Source organism: Hemicordylus capensis, chromosome 4 (genome assembly GCF_027244095.1).
Source record: "Hemicordylus capensis ecotype Gifberg chromosome 4, rHemCap1.1.pri, whole genome shotgun sequence".
Lineage (NCBI taxonomy): Eukaryota > Metazoa > Chordata > Lepidosauria > Squamata > Cordylidae > Hemicordylus > Hemicordylus capensis.
Window position 1 is genome coordinate 233,159,475 of NC_069660.1, and position 22,016 is coordinate 233,181,490.

Consider the following 22,016-nt stretch of genomic DNA (forward strand, 5'->3'; position numbering starts at 1 on the left):
TTAAGCAACCCTGCAACACTAGGAAGGGTGAGGACACTAAAAACTTCTAGACCTCAGCATATATCCAGTAAATTATTTGGAACATGATGGGGCCTAGGAATCCTTTCAGACTTTCAGCCTCATTTTAGAGTTTGCAGACTTTAAATGTGGCCAAAAAAAAGGAGTCCCTAATGCCTTCTTAGAGTCTAAATAAAGATGGTTTAAAATCTAAACCCAGTTGACAGAGCCAGATCTGGTTTGTATCCTTCCATCATTAAGGGTATATATGAGCTGGTTCACACTTTAAGCCAGGGCAGTTCAACTGTGAAACTCCTGCAGATGTTGGCCTACAATTTCCATAATCCCTGGCTATTGGCCACTGTGGCTGGGGATTATGGGAGCTGTAGTCCAAAAGCAGATGGAGGGCCTAAGTTGAACAGGCCTGCTAAGTCATTATAGAGGCTGCTTTATATATTTCCATATGGTGGCTGTGCCACATGTTCTTGTGTCATTCAGCTCATGATGTAGTTCAGCAAAATCTCTCTCTGTGTGTCTTTCTCTGTCTCTCTGTGGTGGTACAAAGAAATGATGCAGCCTGTCACTTGATGACAACATCCATATAGAACTGTGTGAATTGGCTCTGAGAACTGGATCAATGGCTAAACATTCCTGAACTGTAATCACATATCTAACATGTGGAACCATGTTTCCCTTAAAGTTGATAAGGAGAAAATGGCCTACTTTAATGCCTTGGAACTAAAGGCATTAATTCTGAACATTACATTAGTGGTGCTCTGTAGCACCATGATATATAGAGAAGTGGACAAACCCAAACAAACCTGGCTTCCTGTTGTGGTTGTTTTTTAAAAAATGTGACAATAAAAAATAATAATGAATTTATCAGGTTTTTAATAGAATAGCAAACACCTTAAAATCAATAGTTTTATTTTCTAGTTTCAAAAAACAAAAAAAAAACATCAATATGTAATGACCTTGCCACTATTTCCTGTGAATATTGCAGTCAAGCTTTGATGTTTGGAACAAAAAGTCTAATCAATATACTGTTTATAATAGATGTCAAAGATCATAAGTGCCCTAAAGAAAATATTTCTTTTACTACTTACTTCTAAAATGGTGAAAGCAACTTCATCAATAACTGTGTCTGGATATTATCTCTTAAGGGTAAAATCTTGTCTGCCATTGACTCCATTTGCAAAAGAGGAATTTAGGAAAGTTGACCCTTTATTAGATTGTTCCTTGGGGTTTATAGACAAGATTCTTTTTGAAGTATGCCACAATTTAACTTCATAGGTGCTCCTGAATTTGCTTTCAAATGTTTGTGCATCTCGAGTAAGGTTCAATGGAAAAATCTCTCCATGCATCTGGCACTTCTTTGAACATTACCAAAAATCAGCAAGGAAGAGTGTCTTTCTGATTCACTTAGTGTCCTTTTTAAGTTTTGTCTCAGAGGCGTATCTAGGGTAAGGCAGGCAGGGCACGTGCCCCGGGTGCCACTTGAAGGGGGCGCCATTTTTTAAAATTAAAAATTAAAATAAATGGCCACTGAAAACAAAATGCTCATCACGCATACTCAAATGGCCTCTGCGAGGCCCTAGGCCATGCCAGGCCTTGCAGAGGCCATTTGAGCATGCACGGTGGCCATTTTTTGGGGTGGCCATTAAAAAAATATTTTTTTTTAAAAAAAGGCCACCGCACATGCTCAAATGGTCCTTGTGAGGCCCTAGGCCTTGCAGAGGCCATTTCAGCATGCGTGGCAGCCCCCAAAATGGCCACCAAGCCAATATTTGCAGGCCCAAACAGGCCTGAAAATCAGTCCAGGACAGGCTGCGATGGTGAATTAAGAAGCTGGCAGGGGGAGGGGGAACCTTTGCAGACCCCCCCCCCCAGCCTCTAGGAAACCCCTTGAAGGGGCTACGGTTAAAAAATTTAAATTTAATTTAATATGTCACTGTACACATATTCAGTTTGGCACTATGTACAGGGCTTGTGAATACTGAGCTGAAGCTTATGAGCTAGGATTGTATTCATTTGCTCTTACTTTGCTTCTTCTGATAAGTGAGTTAAATGTGATGTCTTAATAATATGGCTATTAATGATGACTTTGTCTTTGAATCAGTGTGAAATCCTTAGTATTAAGGCCACTGCGGGTTTCTTGCTCCCTTTCTCTCATTTTAACTGTCTTTATGAAATACTAGAATATATTCCAAGCAGTGACACACTCTGCATATCCTTGAATTATTTTCAGAGTATCTGGGAAATGCCAAATTCTCCATTTATTTTTAAAACTTATGTAATAGTGATGCTACAATGCATAGTAGAGAATTAGACAGGCACTTCTGTTTAGTTTTCCAAGTATACCTCCACATAGTATTTGGGTATTTCATGAGCCCCAGCATACTGAAATTTGTAGTTTCCCAGCATTTTTTGGTCTGGCTATGTCCACTGCTAAATAGTTTTTGAAATATTAAAAGATTAACGAGCTTGACTTGTATTTTTCAGCTGATATTATGGTAAAGTTATCTGAAAGATGGGTGTCAGATGTTTGGGCAGAGGGCACAATTTCAGTGCTTGCCCTAGGTGCTATTTTCCCTAGATACGCCTCTGTATTCTCATATAATGTGCAATGATAACCTGAGGGCCTTATATGGGAAATCTCCTGACATATTTTTCTTTGATTCAAAGCCAAAGGTTTCCAACCCCTGCTAACTTGGAAACCCCTCCTAAATTGGCAAAGAGGCATATTTTATCATGGTGGTTCTCTTTATTTGGCAGAGGGAGAGTAACTGGACCTATCCACCCCCAGCACAGTACCTCCAGTGACTTTTGCTGGTTTCTTTTTAGATTGTGAGCCCTTTAGGGACAGGGATCCATCTTATTTATTTATTTATTATTTCTCTGTGTAAACTGCCCTGAGCCATTTTTGGAAGGGCAGTATAGAAATCAAATGAATGAATGAATGAATTATGTGTGGGAATGGTAATTTGGATTAGGGCTGTGGAGCCAGGCAAGAAAGTGTTAACCCTTCTCCTCTCCCATTGCCCCAGTTTAAATGGCACCCCAGTGCCTCTACTATTCATGGATGGGGCAAAAAGGCAGATATAATACAGATGTCCCAATTTTTTTCTTCATGGTTTTTAACTGCTTGAGCGGGCATGGGGGAAAGTGATAAAGTGAGTTAGACGACCTCAAAACAGTGGTACATCTGCTGGTAACCTCCAGACTGGATTACTGCAATGCATTTTATGTGGGGCTGCCCTTGTACGTAGTCCGGAAACTACAGTTGGTCTGGAATGTGGCAGCCAGGCTCGTCTCTGGGTCATCTAGGAGAGACCATATTACTCCCGTATTGAAGGAGTTACACTGGGTGCAAATATGTTTCCGGGCAAAATACAAGGTGTTGGTCATAACCTATAAAGCCCTAAATAGCTTGGGCCCTGGTTTTTTAAGAGAACAGCTTCTTCGTAATGAACCCCGCCCCCCATTGAGATCATCAGGAGAGGTCTGTCTGCATTTGCCACCGGCCCGTCTGGTGGCTACTCAGGGACAGGCCTTCTCCGTTGCTGTCCCGAGGCTTTGGAATGTGCTCCCTAGTGCATTAAGAGTCTCCCCATCTCTGACATCCTTTAAAAAGTCCTTAAAGACACATTTCTTCACCCAGACTTTTAACTGATATTGTTTTAATTGTTTTGAATGTTGTTTTTAGAATATTGTTTTTAAAATTTTAAATTTTTTTTTACATTTCTTGCTTTTAAATTTTTTTTTGTTTTGCTTTTGTTTTTAATTAATGTTTTACTTTTTAATCTTGTTGTAAAATGCCCAGAGACGAAAGTTTTGGGCAGTGTAAAAATATGATTGATAAATAAATAAATAAATAAATAAAGTGTGCTGTCGAGTCGGTGTTGACTCCTGGTGATCACAAAGCCCTGTGGTTGTCTTTGGTAGAATACAGGAGGGGTTTACCATTGCCATTTCCCACACAATATGAGACGATGCCTTTCAGCATCTTCCTATATCGCTGCTGCCTGATATAGGTACCAACTGCTAATCAAGTCATTTCCCCACTGTGCCATTAGGGGAAGGGCCATTTTACTCAGGGAAACAGCACAGGGGAAAGGGTCTGAAATATTTCTTCCCTTGCCTCTTTTGGAAGGAAGGGACAACAGTGAAAAATTGCTTCCCCTGCATGTCCTCTGCTGCAGAAGACTTTGGCTGAGCTATGCTACAACCTTCTTGCAAGAGTGCCACTCTTGCTATGCTCTTATAAAGCTGTGCAGCATATCATAAGAACATAGAAATGTAGGAATGACTTCTATCAAATCAGACCATTTGATCCATCTAGATCAGTATTGTCATTCATTCATTCATTCGATTTCTATACCACCCTTCCAAAAATGGCTCAGGGCGGTTGACACAGAGAAATAACATAGAGAAATAATAAATAAATAAGATAGACCCCGTCCCCAAAGGGCTCACAATTTAAAAAGAAATGTAAGATAGACACCAGCAACAGTCACTGGAGGTTCTGTGCTGGGGGTGGATAGGGCAAGTTACGCTCCCCCTGCTAAATAAAGAGAATCACCACATTAAAAGGTGCCTCTTTGCCAAGTTAGCAGGGGTCTACACAGATTGGCAGAGGCTTCCATGGTTATAGGCAGGCATCTCTTTCAGCCCTTTATGAAGATGCCAGGGAGGGAACTTGGAATTGTCTGCATGCAAACATGCAGATACTCTTCCCAGAATGGCCTCATCCTTTAAGACTATCTTACAGTTCTCACATGTAATTTCCCTTTCAAATGCAAATCATGAGAGACCTTGCTTAGCAAAGGGGACAATTCATGCTTGCTACCACAAGACTAGCTCTCTGAAACATGTAAAGCACTCGGTAGATATCAGAAGTTCCAAACACAGAGACTATTCACACAAGGGAGACCAGCCCAGTTTTGTACGTTCATGTGAACCACCGGGATTGTGCTGCATGGTAGCAAACCCGCCTAAGTAGCCTCCCAGTTAAGCAAGGTTAAGGGAGCAAGCGCTCCCTTGCCTTCGTTTTTCGGATCGTGTGTCAACCGCAGTCATTTGCAGCCACGACTGGCACACTCGAGTGGGGGGGGGATCCCGGTAATGCACTGCACACTCACATGGTGCATTGTTGGGGGTACGGGGAACGGGGCGACGCACAGCGGTGCAGCCTGGCACTCCGACCCTGGGAGCTGCAGCAGGCGCTGCTGTTCCTCTGGGCAGGCGATCTGGCCACCCAGGGACTACGTGCCAATCTTCTGCGGAGAAGGTAAGTCAAATCCTCCTTCCCCGCAGACCACCCACAGGATCTTCTCATGGATCAGAGAGAATTCCTGGAAGGAACTGTGGAAAGGCACAAACCCCACCTTTTTTGACTTTGGAAAAAGGGCTTGACAATGGAGCTTGGAGAATGTTTCATTCATTTTTCCCTATAGCATTCTTTTGCACAGGAGAGGGTTAGGAGCTCATATAGGTTTGGGAACAGTAGCTGCGGGTGAAGCTTCTACAGAGCTTCATGTTGTAACCATAAAGGACAGCTGGGTTTTAAGGCTTCTTCCTCTTTGCATTTCTTGCTGCTACTCTGTCCAAGAGATACTTCCTGTTCTCTAAGAGAAGCGCTCACAAGACTGCAAGTGCTGCTCAGGCAATGAGAGTTTTAGAGAGAAGTGGGACCCGCAACCATACCGCTAGAGAAAAGGGGGCTGTCTTCTCAAATCTAAAACTCGTGGCCCAATATAACCTAGAGGCCATTTTAAAGTTGATCCAGAAAGTAACAGGGGTGGGGGAGAATTTACTGAACCATATCTGGAAAGCCAACATAGCCAGTCAGAAGGGTAATAATATGGGGCTTTTAAACACTGACCAACTCCCTGTAACTACTATGCCTGGAGAGAAGCACCCCCCAAAATGGGTAAAGTAATCTCCCCCCTCAACATTTCCTCAACATTTTGTGTCTAGGAGGATGTTTTTCCTATATCCTGGAGAGGAAGTCCAATTCTTGGACTGTCCAGATCAATCCTGGACATGTGGCAACCCATCTCCTGGGGGTTGCCTTGACTGTTGGAGATGATCATTGATATCTACTACAAGTGTCTAGCTGTATTCAGACACTCCACTTAATTATGAAAGAAGTAAGGCAGGGCTTTACTGGCAATTGCAGGAAGGAAATTTGCATTGTTCCAAGCTGTATTACACATCCCAAAGAATTTAAGTGGATAAGAAAGAAAGGTCAGAAGAGGGTTATTTTTCTGACGCACAGCGTTCTGTAAAAGTAATACAGATTAGAGCTTTTAGAAGAAAGGTTTCACTTCACTAGAGACTTGAATGCACTATAGTGTACAGATCCAGTTCATTGTGAATGTTATACACCATTTCCACGTAATTTTGCTTTTAAGTCTACTCCATTTGTAAGTAATTATATTCTGTTGTGACTCATTAAATTCTTCTTTCCTGTACAAAAAGTGATTCCATTGGTTAACAGTCAAACTGCAAAACAGTTTCCCTTTAGCTCAAACTCAGGCAGTTTGGTTTTGTCATGAATTCTTCTTGTGAGTAAACAACAGTAATCAAAGGCGTTATGTATAAAGAGGTGGCTGGTTTTATTTTATTTTTGTCTGCTTCATACAACTGACTCTTGAATCCACTAGCTACTATTTATAAGCTTTCCCAGATGCCATTTTTACTGCTGACCCTTGGTCCTCCTACTTAGAACAAGTTTTCTCATTTTGTATATTGCAAAATGCTATTAAAAGCCTTTAAGCAAGAGTGTGTCAAATAAATATAGCAGTGAATTTCTTGCCCTCAGTGTCAATTGCCTTATCTTTGTCATCCCTCGTCTTCTACTATTGCAGACCAGTATTGCCCCACTAAGTTAACTTTCACCCCTGTGAACTTTCCAACAAAACTAAGTTGAAAGAATAGATTGTGAATACCAAAGTGTATCACAGATAACCAATCTCTGCAGTCCATTATAAGGTCAAGCAGATGCTTTTCATACTCCCTACTGCATGTTCCACATCCAGTGAAAGAAGGCTATTGTCCTATTGCGTCTGCCTTCCGTGTCTCTAGGAAGACTTTCAATTTTATCCTTTGGGGACATAAAATTACCAGCATTTTTTTTAAATATACCACACACACCTTATCCCCCCCCCCCGAAAAGCAGAAGGAAAACTCTAAGGCATTCTCATGAACTATAAATGGAGAAAATATGGGGTACAATGGGTTATATGTCACCTTGGTAAAAATTATATGAGAAAGCATTAATCCTAAATTCATTTACTTGGTCTATGCACTTAATTGGAATTTACTCTCAAGTAAATACGTTTAGGAACAGGTGGGCCTGGGTTGTGCATTAGTCTGCAAATGCATGGGAAAACAATGGACCTGATCCACTCACAGAGTGGATGTAGGAATAACTGGATAAAAGGAACTATTTAACAAAATTTTACCTCTTTTTTCAGAAAGAAAGAAAGAAAGAAAGAAAGAAAGAAAGAAAGCTATATGGATATAGCCTGGAGATATATACTCCCTTCTTGGATGTAATTTTTGTAACTGCTATAAATTGATAATTTGTTACTCCAACTAATCTCTAAATGGAGGGCATGTCCCTTTCACTTACAAAATACTTTCATAGATGATGAATTGTCTCTATGCCACCTCTGGTGCTTGCCAATAAGTATTTCTTTTTCCCTTGTTGTTGTGGGAGGGGGGTGTGCAATAAGAGAGAGAGAAAGTCAGTTTCTATTTTGCTCACTAGGGCCATCTTGCTGCATTTTAATTCTGGATTCAGCCTGAACTTCAGAAGAGCTTTATGATGTTTTGCACAAAAGGGTCTGTGTTTTACTCAGAACAACCAAAATAGCAAGCAGTAAGCTAAGCAGCTACATACTGTGAGTTTTCAAACCCAAAAGCATAAGTGCCTTTTACTGGCAGGAAATTGTATTTTCCAAAAGCTTTCAGAAGGCTCTGAAAGTCAAAAGAAGTTTGCCTTTCATCCGATGTATAAACCAATTTCTGTATTTTTTATCTAAAGCTAGGAGGGTCTGGTGGGCACACAGGTAAGTTTCAATACCTTTCTTTTTTAAAACAAATGTGCTAGCTTTAATAAAAGAAATCTAAACTATTTTTGAATGGGGCCTCTTGAAAGACCCACACATTTATTTGGTTGGCGTCCATTGTTATAGATGATGAATTTATTTTTGAGTAGATGTGTGGAACTGGAGTGCAAATCTTTTAAAACTGTTGTTTATTTCTCTAGTACTTTTCAGTCTACAAAGTAGTTTACAATCCTTCTGTCATTTATTTTCTCTCTAAACAATTTGATATATTAGTTTAGACTGAGAAGTAGAACCCTAACCAAGTCCACCCACCCAGCCTGGAATCTATCTATCTATCTATCTATCTATCTATCTATCTATCTATCTATCTATCTATCTATCATCTGTCTATTTAAAGTGGAAGATTGTCTGAGACAGCTCCGGTGTTGTTCACTCACATTTTCGGTCCCGCTGTAATATCTGCTCACTTTGCTTTTGCAGATTTTGGGAAATCTACCCCCCCCAAAAAAGACGGAAAACCACTTTAACAAGAGATTATAATAGGGATCCTGGTCTGTGGTAGTAAGCATGAATTGTCACCTTTGCTAGGCAGGGTCTGCCATGGTTTGTATTTGAATGGGAGACATGTGAGCACTGTAAAATATTCTCCTTAGGAGGATAGGGCTGCTCTGGGAAGAGGACCTCCATGCTTGCATGTAGAAGGTTCCAAGTTCCCTCCCTGGCATCTCCAAGACAGGGCTGGGAGAGACTCCTGTCTGCAACCTTTGAGAAGCTGCAGCCAGTCTGTATAGACAATACTGAGCTAGATGGATGAATGGTCTGACTCGGTATAAGGACTCGGTATAAGGCAGCTTCCTATGTTCCAAACAGAAATGGCAATCAATGGCTGTGTTTTGAACTTTGTGCCTGAGAAGGGATTATGAGAGCTGACTATGGTTACTCCACCGTAAGCATGATATGTGTGTCAAAATCTTGAAAATTTTCGTCTTCTATTGAAAAGCAGTATATAAATATTTGTTGTATTCATATATTTCTATTTTTAAAAATTGTTTAAATGTTGAATATTAAACTCACTTAATTTAGGCTACACTCCTAGGCACACTGACTTGGAAGCCAGTTTCACTGAAGTCACTAAGGAGGCGTGCACAGGAGCAGTAGATGGTTTTGTTTTGTTTTGTCATTCACTGATGTTTTATTTAATTTTGGGACTGTTGCAGAGAGTGAAAACTGTCAAGTTCAGAAATTCCTATTCTCTGCTTCATTTTGGTTTATAACTTCATGTATGATAATCAGATACCCAAGACTTCAAAACCTGTGGTTGTTAATAAATTGCAGATGTGAGATTGGTCACTGCTTTTTTGTTTAAAAGCCATTCATGCTGTTAACAGTACAGCATGCCGTGAGGATGTACCATCACTTTCCTTTAGGAAAGCACTATTAAGAAAGACACTGTTAAAACTTCAGGAATATTGCTGGCTTTCTTTATATGTCGCAGCATAATGTCTTGCATGAAACAAGACCCGCAGAAAATGTCTCAAGGTATATATGGAGCATCTGGAAGTATTTTCAACAAGATCCCAATAAAAAACAGAACACATGTAATGGAGTAAGCTAGGGCCACGGTTTATTAACAATCTTATAAATATGCAATGGGGCCACATTTCTAACTTCCCTAATCTGAGGGGGACAACTCCTCGCCTCATGGGATCTAACCTCCTGAAGATGGCTATTTTCCCATTGCTAGGTGAATCAGCCAGGCTTAGTAGTTGCTAGCAGTCATCTGACCTCCAGCTTCCTCCTTACCACTTAGTAATCTGTGTTGAGGGAGGGCTGCCTACATCACCACCCTTCATGTCCCAAGGCTCTGAATGGCTGAGATGGGCAGCTTCCCAAAGGGGCTACATTTCCAGTTCCCCAGGCCACATAACTCTCAGGTGCTTTTCCATGGAAATCCGCTTCACCACAAAGGTGCCTCACCGATAAGGCACACGAGTTACCCTGAACCTCCACGCACCTACCAACATCGGTGCTAACCTATTTAAAGGCACCGCACCTAAGGAGAAAACCTCAAACATTAGTGTGTAGGCAAAGAACAAGCCAATGAAGTGGGGGGGGGTGATCCTACCCAGCTCCATCATTGGAAACCAGCTGTCACCCACTGGTAAGGATGGGTGAGTGGGTGCCAAGATACATGAAATCATGTTGCTGGTCACACAAGGCCAACCTACTGAGTTGACTACTGTTCCTGCCCCCTGTTGACCACCGATGTGTCCAGTCTTTCTCAAGGCCAGGCACAAACCCACCTCTCCCATTGGATGTGCTCCACACGCTGGGGGAAGCAGCAATGCATTGATGTAAATGTGAACTGCACTAGAGCATGCCAATATATTCAACTTGAAATATATTTTGGAGTGCACATCATTCTAGGATAATATTCAGTACAATAATAGATTGGAATGATTTACTATAATTTGCCAGTAAGCTTTGTTTTTTATTGCGAGAACCTGCCTGTTTCTGACTTTATCATTTGTTACAATTTGACTGGATAAAATGTTTAGTTTCAGGGGTTTTAAGCTGGGGGAGGGGCCTGGGAGCCTTAGAGATAGCAGCAGCGTATTGGATGTTGTCGTTTTGGAGTTGGGCAGCCTTGAAAGATGCACCCCTCCCCTGAAAGGACTGAGTCTATCTGCCAGCTGGTATGGCTGCAGATTGACTTGGATCCTGTCACACAGAATACTCCATTACGGAGCTCCTGGCCTGGGGATCACCAAACCTAGGCCCAATAAGGGAATGAGGGAGAAATGCATCAGGAGGCTTCCAACCAAACCCCCATGAGTTATTACATAGATAAGTCATCCTTGATCTATAAAGCCATTATTTGCTACCTCTATAAAGCCATGATTTGCTTTGGTTACTCTTTGATGGTTATTTCCATGAAGTTGTGGAAAGGTTTACTCCATAAATACAATGTAGTATGTTCAAAGAAGTGCAGTGTGCATCTCTTTATTGTGCCCCATCACAAGGAGAAACACAACACTCTAACTGGAATCTGAGGCCTAAAAACTTCCAGTGACAACTTAACCCTGGTCATAGAAAGCAAGTCTAAAATGGAATACTTCACCCTAAAACAGTAGCTCTTGACTTTCTATATAAGAGCAAATAGTTTTCATTTGGATTTTGAAAGATGAAAGGTTTTTATTTTATCTCTTTGACACCATGAGATTATTTCAGCTACAATATGTTTTTCAGGTAGGATGAAAAATGGAATTCTGTTTCCCAAAGTGTCTAAAGCGGAAGAAATGGTCATAGCCCCATCAAATAAAATGACTTTTACTTTGAGGAAGATCAAAACACCAGGAGTTAAAGAACCAACAATTTTTTCCTATCTTTAGGTTTCTTTTCTACTTTAAAACTCTTGCACCTTTTAGGCAGGTGAATGTCTTACATTATTTTAAAAGGGCATTGACAATTTAAGAATTTAAACAGTTGAAGTAACATATAGAATACCAGGTGTTCAGTTTGAGGCAACTGATTTAGAGAGAATTTTTTTTTGTTTTACCAATAATTAAGAGACAGCTAGAGTACAAGAACATAACTGCCTGTATTATGTTCCTATTCTTGGTCCATTCATTTCATTCACTAAAACCAAGTTCACACATGCATGAAGACCACTTGCTTTGTCATTAACGCTGAGGCTGGTTCACACAGGATTATGGTTAGTTCTCTCTTCTGTTAGAGAACTTGCTTAACTCACACACACTGAAATCAGTGGAAGTTAAAAGTGTGTAAATTTTTGCCAAATTATGCAGACGTTTTTCAAGATTTACTTTTCAAAATAAAGCTGAGCATGCCTTTCGTGGGCAACTGGGCCATTGAATATATAACCCTACAGGCAAAATATGCATATTGCCTTATTCTGAAGGTGATATTTTCCTGTTGAGTTGGTGCACTTTATCAGCAGCATCAAGTGCACAGTAATTAAATGTAAACAAATAAAGTGCTGCAGTGCAAATAAGCTCCATGTGACTGGAAGGCTGATTCAATTGGATTTCAGACAACTCTGAGTACAGCTGTGTAGATCTGTGACACATGAAAGACAGAATTCACATTGCAGTGATCAAATATGGATGTTCACAGCTGTTTTACACCTTAGACACACAAAGGTTTTTGCATTCTTGCCAGTGGTGGCTGGTGGAGGTTGGTGGGGGTGGAGAAGAAAATGTTCCCTCCACCCTGGTAAAAGTTCCCTCCCCACATGGGCAGCCAACTGTGTGCTTTGCCCCCACTTCTCAGCTGGCCACTGCAGCAGTACAGGTCGGGTAAGGGGTTGGTTACCAGCATGGGGTGCTAGATGGCGGTGTTACCTGTTCTTCTCTGAAGTGTAATAATTACCACCCATCATGACTATGCTTTGCTTAAAGTAAGCAAAAGGTGTGCCTGGTAATGGCAATGGCAGCAGCAACTTTTACCAGCTTTAAATGTATACCTCACCTTTTACTCTGCTCCTCTGACCCAGCCTCCATCAGCCGCCACAAGGGATATGCCTGAACCGTGGTTCAAAGCATGGTTTTAGCAGTCTGAGGGAAATTAGAAAGGGAATTTTAAGAAGACAGAGAGCAGGTGCTTACCTGCTCTCCGCCACCCCTTCCAGCTTTCTGGGATACCATTTGCATGGTCAGCACTACTATGCCTGTATAACGGATATCTTTGCAGATTTCCAAATAATTCATGCAATCATTTATAGTTTATCATTCCCTACACTAAATGCTGCTCATATTGCGGTCATCATATGAATGTGAGTTTATCAATGTTAATTTTGTTTTTATTTATTTGATTTATATACCACCCTTCTAAAAATGGCTCAGGGCGGTTCTATATTCCCTGGTATTTTACTTTGGTTGCTGCAGTTAACAGCTATAACTAAGAGGGGTGGAAGACAATAGATGTCATCTCACAAAAAACAGAATGAGAACTTGATTACATAATCCTGAAGGACTAATTACCAGCTTGAGAGTTTTTTTGCCTATTGCCATTTACTTGTGGCCAGGGGAGGTCATGTGAGGGCCAGTGTTCCCTCTAAGCATGTACATGTGTGTGCATGCACAAACACATTTTTGGATGGCCACTCAGTTAATTTTATATCCTGCTCAGGTTGAATCAGGAAGGCCCCATTCTGAATACATGAGCATACACATTGCTGTGATGCTGCCACCCAGGACAAAACTCATTCCTCACACAGATGGGGGAAAAAATAGAGAGAACACTGGTGAGATCTCCATTACAGGAGAGAGATATTGAATAAGCATACCATGGGATGTGTGGTGTGTGTGTTTGGTGGGGGATAAGATTGAAAGAAAGAAAGAAAAAGAAAGAAAGAAAGAAAGAAAGAAAGAAAGAAAGAAAGAAAGAAAGAAAGAAAGAAAGAAAGAAAGAAAGCTTATCATGTTCCTAACTGGAAATCATCCGTACAGGCTGACCAAAGCCATCTCAGCCCCATCGCCTGCCCAAAAACCAGTTTGAAATGGGTCCAGATAAATTCAAAGCATCTCACTTAAGCTTTGGAGTTCCCATTATATCAGGGGCATAACACACTGCAGTGCTGATAGGTCAAGATTATGAGAACCAAGTTGGGAGGGAGAAGAACTGGCAGATATTGATGAGAGTGACTTTTTCTATTCTGAAAATAACTGAAAGAGAATGAGACTATGTCGCAGGCTGGAATTTGTAAAGTTAAGAAGTTGTGTATAGTTCATTCTCTTTGGGGGGATCCCCCCATTCACCATCTTTTCCTGTTCCCCCCCACTCCTTCAGGAAGGACCTTCCCCATACACCTTTCCTGGTGAGTCTTGTGAAGTCCAGCTCAGGCCTTGTGACCATCAGGGTTTTCTTTTCTTTTTGCACAGAAATTTACTGAGAGGGAAGCCCATTGATTTTAGTTGCATTTTAATGAATAATTTGGCATAGGATCAGGGGTCACAAGGGGCCCCAGATGAGAAGGTTCACTTTTTCATCTGCCCTGCCTCTGTCCCTCAGGAATTCATGGAACAACCATTGATATTATTTGGCCTTACATCTAACTGGAACAGCAGCAGGTCTAGACTAAAGGCTGAATGAATCACTTTGCAAAAAAGGCCTTTGTAAAGCCCAATAATCCCTTTTTGAGCAGCATTTTCATGACTGAGGCTGTGGTTCTATATGCAAATTTACACAGGAGAAAACCTCACTGAACTCAATGGGACTTATTTTCAAATAGCCATGTATAGGTTTACACAAGATCATGCACAGAATTCAGTGCCGACATGCATAGGCCTGCATAAAGATATTTGGAAAATACTGTTCTCTACTCTGTAGACCTTTACTTTGCCTTGCAATGCATTGATTTGGAATTTTGCCTGCTTGCTTTTGCAAGTAGATGTGCCAACAGTGTGCAGCAAAATTGGTCTTGCATATATATTCCCTTCATGTCTTCTGCTCTTCATATAAAAGGAATATTTTTTCTGCAACAGATGTAGAATTAATTTTTTTACCCACTGCGAGCAGCAAGATAGAAATTCCCTTTATATTGAACACTTTGGTTCTGTTGATCTAAAGTGAATATTTGCTAAGAAAATTGGTGTTCTGCAATACAAATTGTAATATTTTCAGTGTTAATTATGCAGATTTTATTCATGTAGCAGCTTTCTCAGTTACTTGTAGATGTACCTATTGGATTTCTGTTTGCTGCTTCTGCACAAGGGATAGTGGTTCCTAAAAATTCCACAATCTATATAAAAATGTGCCAGCAGAAATTGAACAGATGAAATGGATTGTCCGGTCTGAACCCAATAACTTTTTACCTTAAACAGAAATACGATGTTGCAACCATAGCTACAAGTGTACTGCATGTTCAGACAAAAGTTCTGCTAGTGCAACTGCTTCTTCGATCAGTGTATTATGGATGGATTTCTGTCCACTTCATTCTGATACTATTTGCTGCATCCCACAGGGTGAGGATGAAGCTTTAATATTTTTAAAATGCCAAAAGGTCCCCTGCTTGGTGTAGGAGGACATCATCTACAGCAAGAACACTATAGTACCATTAATCAGAAGCCTATTCTGATTGAGTGAGCCCCTGGTGGCGCAGTGGTAAAACTGCCGCCCTGTAACCAGAAGGTTGCAAGTTCGATCCTGACCAAGGGGCTCAAGGTTGACTCAGCCTTCCATCCTTCCGAGGTCAGTAAAATGAGTACCTAGAATGTTGGGGGGCAATATGCTAAATCATTGTAAACTGCTTAGAGAGCTTCCAGCTATAGAGCGGTAAATAAATGTAAGTGCTATTGCTATTGCTATTGCTAAGTGCTATTCCTAGCTTTCTTTCATAACCTCTATTGAAAACATAAGAACTCTATGGCCGCATTCACACATATAAAGGCAAACTGTACCAGCTGAACCATCAAACTGTACCTTTAAATGGTATTTAAGCCCTTCTCCTGACTGCAATTGCATCGCTATAACCCTAACCCTCATAAGAGCCTCACAGCCAAAAGGTCTTGCCCAATCACAATTACTGGTAACGGGGAGATGCAAAGAGACATTATTTTTCTGATCTCTGGGAAGGAATCGTGATGACTTACGAGGAGGGAATATGTATATGAGGGAGGGCAAAGGATGCTCTTACAATGGCAGACCCCAGCAAAACACTCCAGGAACACCCAAACACACTCCTGCCCCCATGTCAGCTTGCCAACCAGGGATTAGCCCTCTCATAAGAGGGCCAGTCCACTGGGGGGGGGGGGGTGTTCAGAGGCTCAGTGAGTTTGGGGCCTCTATCAAACTGTGCTTTCATGAGTTAGGCCATCCAAATCAAGGGGCCCCTGCTTGTGTGGAACCCCCATTCTCTCTGGTAAATAATATAACTTGTACACCATGACCCCATCCTCTCCAGGCAACCCTTTCATACTCTCAAGGAGAGTGACCAGTGACCACTCCATGTGTCTGGGCGGTACCAGATGGGCAATCTAGGGAAAAACTGGTATATATCTTTATTCTAATTCAAATTTCCTGGGCTTAGACTGGCATTGTGTTGTATGCAGATCAGCTGCCATGGGGAAACACAGGAGAAGGGAGTCCAGATATCAGCGACACCAGGAAAGTAGGGTGGCCATACTGGGGAAAACCAAACATGGATATATGCCGATGGATGAGCAGAAAGGCAGAGGGACTGCTTGAACTGTTTCATTGTGGCCGTCGCCAAGAGAGGGAGAGATGTTGCTAGGGTACCCGTCCCTATGGCTTGCTTGTGTTGAGCAACCAGGCTGGGTGACAGCTGCTGGCCCACATGCATGTCTCAATAGGCTATCACTCCCATGAGAGAGTGGTCGGCTCAGCCTCCATCACCATCACACAGGAATAATCTCTCCATTGACTGGAAGCAATACTGCTTTTGCTGGGTGGTTTTTCTCATGAGCAACACCACAAACATCATGCTTTTCCCCAAGGGGAAGGGGCTGGGGCCCACTTCTCCAACTTTATTGTACAAAAAATAGAGCAAAGCCATCCAATAATTCCTGGGTGGGACCGCCTTTTAGACCCTACCCCGGGTATGTCTGCCCTTCGATGTTTTATCTCTGCAGTGATCTAATCGGATGCCCAGTTTATGGTGCTACCGTGACCACATATAATTGTGAACATACTTCTTCCCCCTTTCTCTTCTGATTGCCAAAGGGGTGATAAGAGATACAGTGGAAAGCATTGTTCCCCAATGTGACTTCTCCCTTTGATAGGCTTAGAAGCTTGGGATAAGATAATGTGACATCCCTGTTGCTGGGCAATGGCTTGAGGAGTGTGAAGACAGGGGACAGGGCAAATGCTCAGAGAGGCAGCCAGCAAGAAGTGTGTCAGGCATGGAGTGGGCACGTTCCTGGGAGGGTCTGGGCTGCCTTCTCTATTATTTTGGTTGCAGAAACAGCACAAAACTGTGGTTATATTGGCATCTGCATTTGGATTTAAAGCTGCTGTCTTCAAACCTCAGGCAGGAGCAGTGAGACTCACTACAAACTGGAGGTTCAAGCTGGAGTTTGGCAAGAGAAACCAGAGGTCACTTTTGATGTGAAACTGCTGTTTCATGCATTTGGACATAAACAAATTCCAACCTCTGCTCCATGGCATTATGTGTTAATGCAGCAATGTATGCTCAGAGGCTCACACATTTGAAGATGTAGTATTTTGCAGACAGCAGGCAAACAGAGAGATGGATTTCTGATGGACTGATGAAATTGTTCCACCTTTGTTAGTTATTGAGTAATACCATAACTTTATTAAAAGAGCATGAGGTAGGAGCCAGACTATGACCCACTGAAATTAATTAGTTAAGTTAGTCTTATTAACTTATCTTATTTATTTCAATGCTGCATATTCATGATGAATATATAGACTTAGTAATGTAAGATTAAAGGATATGAAGGGGCACTTGTAATTCCTTTTTAAAATTAGCTACTGCATGTTGGCATTGATAACTATCTGAAAGGCACTTGGCACTACTCTTCTGAACCCAATTTATATCTTTGAGTTGATAAGCTATTTTCTTTCTGGGAAAGAAGAAACTATGAAGTAAATTTTCATTATAAATGAAGCAGAAACTGTGTTGATTCTTTAGAGAACAGCATTATACGCTGATGTAAAATCACTGTGCTAATGTGGCAAAGTGTTCTTATCCCTCCCCCTTCCCACTGAGTCCCTGTGTCATTCTTTAGTTTGAATTTACTGTGAGCACCAGTTTTTTCAAATTGTGACAATAGTGTGGAGTACATTGTAATGCTTCCCCCCTTGTCTTTTTTATCTGCTATACTCTCCCTGAACATAGAAGATCAATTTAGATTTCTTGGGTCATAGCTGTTGGCATTCCATGAATTTCTCAAAATGATTACTCTTTGTTTTCCGATGGATTGGTGAAATTGCCCCACCTTTGTTAGTTATTGATTAAATTTTGCAAACAACCTTTTGATACGCTTTAAGCTAGGGATGTGCAAGTCAGCTAGATCCAAACTGCAATTTGAATCAAACCGGCCTGCTTCGGCTGCTCTGAGTTTGAACGGGACGGGCCCAGGTTCTAAAAGAACTGGACCGGACTGGTTTGGGGATATACATGTAAAGGCAAATCGGGTGAGGATTCCCCTTAAAAGTATGGGAGAATTCCCTATAGTAAGACAGGGGGTAAGAGAAAGGGTACTTAATACCTTGATTTTTCTGGTGGGGGGTGGCAATGGTGGTGGATGCAGTGGTGACAGAGGTAGCCATGGCAGTGACGGAGACAGCAGCTGTGGAGGTGTGGGATCGACCAAACACACACACACACACACACACACACACACACACCCCGCCAGCCTCTTGAAGAGCAGCCTGGTCCTCCGCCTCCTCCGTGGCTGCCTCACCGTCTCCCACTGGAAAAATCAAACTAGTTCATCCCGGATCAATGGCTGAACCAGACCAGACTCAATTTGGCTGGAACTGGACCAGGCCGAGTTGGTTCAAATCAAGACCAGATTCGAACTGAACCAGCCAATTCTGTACACACCCCTACTTTAAGCTGCAAAACACAATTCTGTCCAAATTTAACACAATAATAATGTGGCTTAAAATACCCTAAAGATCTCTCTCTCTCTCTCTCTCTCTCTCTCTCTCTCTCTCTCTCTCTCTCACACACACACACACACACACACACACACACACACACACACACACACACTTAAAGTGAAGTATGATTTAGGTATAGGACTGCCATATGGAAGGAGAGAATAGTTCTCCTGTGCCTTGCATATAAGAGGGAATTTCAGCAGGTGTAACTTTTCTTCCCTCTGCATGACAAACTAAAGTAAAGTTGTGTCATCAAGTCGGTGTCAACTACTGGTGACCACAGAGCCCTCTGGTTGTCTTTGGTAGAATAAAGGAGGGCTTTACCATTGCCACCTCCCGTGCAGTATGAGGTGATGCCTTTCAGCATCTTCCTATATTGCTGCTGCCCAATATAGGTATTTCCCATAGTCTGGGAAACATACCAGCAACCTCTTGCTCCCTAGGCAAGTTACTTCCTCGCTGCTACAGTCACTGAAATTCCTTCTTCTGTATGTTTCCTAAAAGTACAGGAGACCTTCCACTTTTCCATATGGCAGCCCTACCTGGATAGGAATAAGTCCCTGAAGTAAGACCTACCAAAGATTTCATGACTGCCTGACTAGGTGTAGCTTGTGTGAAGAGAGAGCTTTTGAGAGAGAGTCCTGAATGAAGTCTAATTTGAAAATTCTCCAGATCGACATTCTAATATTTTAAGCTTGCTAAAAAAAAAAAGAGCATGGAGTAGACTCCTCAACATTAAAACCCATTCCTGCTTGAAGAACAATAGTTATGTGCTCAGTTTGCAAGGACATTCCTATGCAACTGTGAAGCACCTGGCCTCTAAGAGGTGGCACAATAACAGGGAAAAGAACAAGTTAGGAGGTGGCAGAGATGTCATGCCTCTGGATGGCTTTAAGAGGGGTTTAGATAAATTCATGGAGAGCAGGTCTATCAATGACTATTAGTCTGAGGGCTTTAGGTCACCTCCAACCTCAGAGGCAAGATGCCTCTAAATACCAGTTGCAGGGGTGAAACAGCAGGAGAGATGGAAAGCTCTCACATCTTGCCTGTAGGCTTCCAGTGGCATCTGGTGGGCCGTTGTGTGAAACAGAATCCTGGACTAGATGGGCCTTGGACCTGATCTGGCAGGGCTGTAATTAAGTTCTTATGCGACATAGAGACATAGGAAAGAGACATACTTTGCAAAGGGGTAGATTCATGATTTCTACCTTACTGTGCAGAATTGTGGAGAATTTCTACAACTCTGTGCCCTCTACTAGTATAAACTGTTGAACACCTTTCCCCTGGGAAGGGAACCTTGGGCCAGGAACATAAGAACATAAGAACAGCCCTGCTGGATCAGGCTCAAGGCCCATCTAGTCCAGCATCCTGTTTCGCACAGTGGCCCACCAGATGCCGCTGGAAGCCACAGGCAGGAGTTGAGGGCGTGCCCTCTCTCCTGCCATTACTCCCCTGCAACTGGTACTCAGAGGCACACCCTTGAGGCTGGAGGTGGCCCACAGCCCTCTGACTAGTAGCCATTGATAGACCTCTCCTCCATGAAGTCATCCAAACCCCTCTTAAAACCATACAGGTTGTTGGTCATCACCACATCCTGTGGCAGAGAGTTCCACAAGTGGATCACACGTTGTGTGAAAAAGTACTTCCGTTTGTTGGTCTTAGACCTCCTGGCAATCAATTTCATGGAGTGACCCCTGGTTCTAGTGTTGTGTGAGAGGGAAAAGAATCTCTCTCTCTCCACTTTCTCCACGCCATGCATGATTTTATAGACCTCTATCATTTCTCCCAGCAGTCATCTTTTTTCTAAACTAAAAAGCCCCAGGTGTTGTAGTCTTGCCTCGTAAGAAAGGTGCTCTAGGCCCTTGATCATCTTGGTTGCCCTCTTCTGTACCTTCTCCAGTTCTACAATGTCCTTTTAGAGATGTGGTGACCAGAATTGTATGCAGTACTCCAAGTGTGGTCGCACCATGGTTTTGTATAAGGGCATTATAACGTTAGCCGTTTTATTTTCAATCCCCTTCCTAATGATCCCTAGCATGGAATTTGCCTTTTTTAAAAATGGAAACCATACTCTAAAGCAGGGATCCTCAACGTTGGGCTCCCAGATGTTCTTGGACTTCAACTCCCATAATTCCAGGCCCAGTGGCCTTTGGCTGGGGATTATGGCAGCTGAAGTCCAAGAACATCTGGGGGCCCAACGTTGAGGATCCCTGCTCTAAAGCACCGTCCAAAAGTCCTGCTTTAAACCAGACTTTAACACACAGTCCAAAAGCCCATGAAGAGTTCATTTATAGCTCAAGTTTTAAAGTTTTATACACAGAGCTGCAAATTAACTCTTCAAGATCCAGCAGGGAACCCAGGCTGTAATTTAAAATCTAATCTTCTTTTCTTGTCCATCAGTGTTCCATTCATGTTTGGAAGAGAATAACTAGTGATCTGTGTATTGCAAATTGTTTCACTGACTGTACTCTGAACCCTGGGAGTAGCTCCAAATCTCTACAGAGGTCATGTAAGTCAAACAATTAGAGCCAGCCTTTTTGCACTTGATCTTCAGTACGGCTTATCTCAGCCCTAAACATGTTTACTTGGAAGCCTTTTATTCTCTGTTCAACAAAGACTGTAACCATCTAGGGGCAAAAGCTGCTATTCCCCCATCACCTCCACTGCCTATCATTTGGCTAGAGTGCATATGGGAATAATGGTCTCGCTTCTCATCACTGAAGACATAAATGGTCCCAGCCTGATACTTACATAAAATGCATATTGGTTTCTATATGATCTCCAAAGCTGTACATTGGAAAATGAAAGGCTAGCAATCAAGTCCAAGTCGAAGGAAACTTTCCCCCCCCTTACATCACGTTTAACATATAAATTGAATTGGATTCAAATGCCAGATCATTAAATAGCTGGAATACCTGGCCATTTTTATAAAGAAACTGACCCATGAAATGCGTGAACAGCATTTGTAAATGTCAGGCAGAGATAAACTGTGCTGATTGCTCAGCTTCCAGTGTGCGCACACACAAATATGCTAAAGAGAGCAAATAAGATGCTCTTGAATTGACTAAGATAAGTGATGATGCATGTAAATAGTATACTTCTTGGTAATATTAAGATGAGATCAGACAAGAACTCAAAAACTCCATTAAAAATCAGCAAAATTAAGAATGTCAACAAATAAGAATTCCCGCTTGCAGTAAACCAAAGGCCCATCTAATCCAGCATGCTGTCTCCAGCCACACTAACTAGAAGTAATTGGGAAGCTCAGAAGCAAGCAAGACCTAAGAGATCCCTTGTTGCTTGTCCTAACATCTGCTAATTAGAGGCATA

The 22,016-nt window shown here is 42.0% G+C and overlaps 1 protein-coding gene across 2 annotated transcripts in view; it reads left to right on the top strand.

Annotated features, from left to right (window-relative positions):
• Positions 1 to 7,884: 7,884 nt before the first annotated feature.
• The window catches only part of LOC128324042 (cadherin-19-like), a 107,714-nt gene continuing 93,582 nt past the window's right edge, over positions 7,885 to 22,016 (top strand). For both annotated transcript variants that reach the window (XM_053248146.1, XM_053248147.1), the window contains exon 1: positions 7,885 to 8,075. The gene's annotated coding sequence lies outside the window, so the exon portion shown is untranslated. The remainder of the gene's footprint in view (positions 8,076 to 22,016) is intronic.